Genomic DNA, 5,584 nt, shown 5'->3' with positions numbered 1-5,584 from the left:
GGAAAGTTCTGGAAAGGCAGGCCTCACATGCTCCAGAGCCCTGCCAGCGCCCAGCACCTACCCAAAGGGCAGCTTTCACAGCTGGGTGACCTCTGGGGCGGAGGGAGAAGTGTGGCTACAGCCAAGCCAAGGGCCAGAGGAAAAACAAAAGCTAAACTGAGGCCCCAGGCCCAGGGGCAGCCTCCTGGGAGTTCGCCGGCTGGAACAGCAAGGCTGGCCACCAACCTCAGCCTCCAGCCCTGCAAGGAACCGATCTCCAACCCTCAGAAAGGCGGGAAAGGGAAGAGAAAGCAATGGAACCCTTGGTCTCCATCAGGACTACAGGAGAAGGGGGAGAGGGAGGCCGGGAACACGAGTGGGGTCCCAGTCTCTCTCTTCTTGCCTGGCTGCCAGAGAGGGCAGGACACTGGCCACACTTTGGTCACTTCTCTCAACCCAGGCCCTTTAGCCCAAGCCCGAGCCCTCCTCAAACCCTGCTTGGCATCCACCCCAGTAAACAGCCTCTCGTCACACAGAAGAACACGGGGTGGGGCGGGGCTTCAGGGGTCAGGAGGGCTCGGGAACCCAGCCTGGGTGACTCTGCAACTCGGCCCTCCTAGCTGGAGGCGACAGGGTGGATGGGCAGCAGGCTCCCAAACTTGAAGTGCTGGATCACAGGGAACTTCTCCAGGCACTGCGAAGGAAGGCAGAGCAGAGCATGAGGGCCCAAGGCTCTGAACGGAGTGGCCTCTGGGCTTCGAGAAAGGGGGTACCTGTCTTTCCTGCTCCCCATGACTCTTCCCACCCAAAGAGCCCCACTGCAGCAGTCAGACCATAAAGGTGCACCAGAGAGAGAGAGAGAGAGAGAGAGAGAGAGAGAGAGAGTGTGTGTGTGCGCGTGCATGTGCGCATGCACGTGTTTCTAGAAGCCAAGCCCAGATGAAAGCAGCCAAGTGACACCAATGGTCCAGGGGGAGACAGACACAGAGGTACGCAGCTTCCTGGTAGTGGGCACCCTCAGCCTGGCCCTGGTGCTGGCCAGGCAGCGGGGAACATTTGAACACAAGAATAAGCAGAGGTCAGGGCCCATTTTCTCCAGTACTCAGTGGTCTGGACTGAAAAAGTCACCTCGGCACCTCAGAGACAAGAAGAACCAGAGGACAGCCCCCCGGCTGTTCCTAGCAGCCCTGTGGGGGACAGGGTCACAGAAAGTGCTAAGGCCTGAGGACAGGACAGGGCCACATGGGAACTGGGCCCCAGGCCCCAGGCAGGGCTGTACCTCTTGTCTCCCATGGCCAGGGCTCTCAAGCCACAGCTTGGGCAGGGTGAGGCTGGTTCCGCATCAGACAGGGAAGCAAACTCCTGGCCGAGATGTACCACGTGGCCTGCCTCACTCTAACTTAAGAGGGACAAAGGGGCGCCACGATCAGCCCCACTTCCCTCACCTCAGAAACCAGCTGCAGAAGCAAGCAGGGAGGGGCAAACAGGTGGTCAGTGAGGCCAGAGGTGCAGGGAAAGTGGGGAGCAGGCTGCTGGGGTGGCCCTGGGGGGTTGGAGCAGCAGATCCAGGCCAGAAGCAAGGCAGCTGCCATTGTGCTGATGTCATCCGGAAGTGGTGGGAGTTTGCAAAAGGCCCCCCAGGGCCCTGAATTCCAGAAAGGGTCAAAAGTCAACCTGCCTCCAGCTCTCACACCAGAGAAGCTGCAAAGGCAAGGGGGGCAGGGCAGAGTTTTCTCCACTCAGCCCTGGGGCCCCAGGGCCACAGGAGGCCAGGTTGGGCAGAGGCAGAGAAAGTCCACAGCTCAGGGGCAGGAAGAGTCTGGGCACCAGGGCCTCTCCTCTCGCTGCTGCAGAGCCAGATTGCTCATTCACCCAGCCCCTCACAGCCTTCTAGGACCAGGAATCTACACAGGAGGACTTTAGGACAATCCTAGCACTCTGGGAGGCTGAGACAGGAAGATGGCAAGTTTGAGCCCAGGCTAGGCAACCCAGTGAGACCTTATCTCAAAATCCAAAACACATAGCCCCCCCCCAGGACTCTTGGGGACCAGACACTAAGGGCTACTTGCTAGGACCCCATCGGTGAGTGATGAGCCCCCCAAAGACTTGGGGTTTGTCACCAAGTCAGGGTGGGGGTTCCAGCAGCAGCACCCTACAAAGCAGTCTGGCTTACACAGTGCCCAGGCAGGCCAGCTCCTACCACCCTTGTGTGCGTCAGGGCCCCCGGAGGACGGCTCCGAAATTCATGCAGTTCTCAGCTGCAGTCTCCTGGATTCAACAAGAGCGATCTGGCTACCTTTACATCGTGGGCTGTCTGTTCTGTGTGCTGCACCACTGTTTTGAATTTTTTTACAGCACGGGGGATAAAACTCAGGGCCTCAAATGGGCTAAGCAAACCTTCTACCACTGAGCTACATCCCCAGCCCTTTTTAATTTCTGAGACAAGGTCTTGTTAAGTTGCCCAGGATGACCTCAAGCTTGCCAACCTCCCGCCCGCCTCACATCCTGATCTTAAATCTTAATCCACCCCTCCCTCGGCTGGTTGTTCTGTAGCTCCTCTGCCTCTGGCAGAGGGACAGGGTCAAGGAGCCGTGGAGCCCTCCCTTGCTGAGACAGCCCCAGCAGCACCACTGTGGGACTGGTGGGAGAGGCCTGCCAGGAAGGACAGGACAGAGGGCAGTGACCTGGGCTCTGGGGACAGGGAGAGCTGGGTGGGGCAGCTGTGGAAGGAGCCTGGCAGCCCCAGCAAGGGAGGCTGAGATTAAGAGGTATGTGGGCTGGAACCTAAACACAGGATGTGAAGTCCAGAGGAAGGGGACCAAAGGGAGGGCGGAGGAAGAGGCCAGGCCGGTCAGCAGGACTGTTAACCCTTCAGGGCCAGGCATGGGAGCCTGGGGCCGGAAGCCTCTCACTGCCTTCGCTGCGGTCCTGCCTCTGATGACAGAGGAAGGAAGCAGACTTTGAGCTGTCCTCCCAGAGGAGAGGGAAGGAGAGGCAGCCACAGGCTGAGACTACTCAGGCACTCAAGGCCAGCAACAGCCTGAGGGCAGAAACAAAAGGAGGCACTTTGGGGGCCCACAGCTCCACTGTAGGTGAGGGCGGCACAGTGCATGCAGGTCTTTCTTGGCCAAGCCCAAGATGTGGGTAGAAAAATGTTTGTTCCCACCCTTTTTGCAAGAGGATGGAAGTCAACAGGCAGGGGTAGGGCAGCAGCCTCCCAGCAGGGGGAGCACGGGGACCATCGGCACCGGAAGTGGTCATGAAAGTGCCAGCTCCCCTGGGTCGGTGTCACTTGCCTGCAGCTACAACCTACAGCTTGATAGCACCATTTAGAAAGATGCCTTCAGGAGGCCACTCCATTCCATGACTGCCTTGCTCCTGGTCACCATGGGAGACTCCAGGCTGCCAGCAGGGAAGGAAGGGCCTCTGGCAATCGTGTCACCCTAACTCAGCTGCACAAGGTGGGAAGAGCCCCACCCCACCAAGCCCGCCAGTCGGCCCCACTCACCTCCGCCTTATACATGCGGATGAGACCTTGGTTCACCTTGGACCAGGAGGGGACTGCACTGATGTTCCACAACTGGTTGGAGTGCTCTGCGAATGGCCCGGTCTTCATCTGGACGAGAGAGGCCACACTAGGGAGGGTGCCCTGCTTCCCCGCAGACGGCACTTTCTGTCGCACGCACGCACACACCCACGCACGAAGGCTAAGCCACAGCGCAGCCCATGTGGTGCACACACACAAGCAAGTACAAGTGCCAGAGATGGGGGCACCGAGCTGTGAAGCTAACTCACAAACATAATCTCGCTTGTCCACCCCCAAGGGAAACCTCTCTCTCTCTCTTATCCAAAACAGGGGTCCAGGCCGGGCGTGGTGGTGCACACCTGTAATCCCAGCACTCGGGAGGCTGAGGCAGGAGGATCACTGTGAGTTCAGACCAGCCTGGGCTACACAGTGAGTTCCAGGTCAGTCTCAACCACACAGTGAGACCCTGACTCAAAAAACCAAGCTAAAACAAAACAAAACAGGGGTCCAATAGCTACTACCACCAGCTCCAGCAGCCACGGGAAAATAAAATTTCTTCCCAAACTCAGTGTGGTGGTGCACACCTGCAATCCCAGAACTTTGGAGGCTGAAGCAGTGGGATCGCCATGAGTTTGAGGCCAGCCTGGGCTACACAGCAAGACCTTGTCTCAAAAAAAACAAAACAGGGCCAGGGATTTAGCTCAGTGGCATTGCTGTCCGACTCGCAAGTACAAGGTCCTGAGTTTGATCCCTGGTACTGCAAAACAAGCAAACAAAAACATACAATCCTGTCCCCAAGTCTCTGGTGTGGCTCTTCCAGCTCCCCAAGCCACAGAACACCTAACCTGCCCAGCCTCACAGCAGGCCCTGTCTGTGCCCTGTGCATGGCAGGTGGCAAAAGGGAATGCGAGGGACCAACGGGAGGCAGGACACTTCAGGAAGAAGGCCAGGCTGGTCCATCCCGAGAGGCCAGGGGTGACAACCACAGCAGACACGAGACAGTCCGCCCGGGTCCCTCCTCTTGCCCCAGAGCCTGAGCCTCCAGGAAGGAAGAGAGCACGGTGCAAGCCTAGCGAAGTTCCCATGACATCAGAAACCACAGCGCCCAGAGGAGAGGGAGATGTGCCGAGCTATTAGCCATGCAGTTCACAGCACCTCGCCGCTCCTCCGGGCCGGCAGAGCCTTACGCTGGGAGCAGCCTCAGCACCTGGGCCCAGGCTGCACAGAAAGATGGAAAAGCAAAGAGGCTGAATCTGGCAAGGAAGGAGACTTGGCCCTGGAGTGGGTGGAAGTTTCCAGAAGCTGTGCATGAGGCCTGGGAGGAGGGGAGGCCTTTCCAAGGAGAGGAGAAGCCTAAGCTGTTTCACAGTGGGGCAACCTCACCAGAAGGACCCCAGCTGCGGCTGCTGCCTGGCTCCCAACTCCTGCAGGCCTTGTCCTGGCCAGTACGGGCAATGCTGGCTAAACTTTTCAGATTTGAGTAAAAGCTATCCCTGTCATCTGGCCTACATCCCCAGAGTCTTCAGGTTCCGTAGCAAGGATGACAGACTTCAGCAAGGCAGGACTAGGGTACCCTTCTGTCACCCCTTCTGTCTCTGCTTGGACAGCTCCCTGCACCTGAATCCACAGAGGTGCCCCAACCCACAGGGGCCACACCTCCTCGGGTCTGGGCTCCAACTGCCCCTCTCTAATCCTCCCCTCCCCCAGCTCCCAGAGCTCCCAACCCTGCTGCCCACTCCCACGAGGCTCAGGGGCCCGACTGTGGGCATGCCGTGGGGACAGGGACACTCCACTCTGCAGACCTAACCCCAGGGGGCACTCTGTGGGCTCTGTCCCTGCACAGCGGCGGCTCCAGGCGAGGGGAGGACAGGGACGGGGCTCTGCCTCTGCACCAGCCTTGCTGGGCCAGGGATGCACCCTAGAAGCCTTTCTAGTCTGCTGGCTGAGCCAGGGCAAGGCATGCTGCAGGCCGCATCAGCACTCCAGGCCTCCCTAAGTCCTTCAGAAGGAGACTGCAAATTGGGAAAGGAAAACAGACGAAGGGAAAAAGGAATTGGGGGCCAGGAGACCAAAAAAAAA

The sequence above is a fragment of the Fukomys damarensis genome, unplaced genomic scaffold, assembly GCF_012274545.1.
Source record: "Fukomys damarensis isolate Sample0158 unplaced genomic scaffold, DMR_v1.0_HiC HiC_scaffold_36, whole genome shotgun sequence".
Taxonomy (NCBI): Eukaryota; Metazoa; Chordata; class Mammalia; order Rodentia; family Bathyergidae; genus Fukomys; species Fukomys damarensis.
This window is presented reverse-complemented; position numbering follows the sequence as displayed.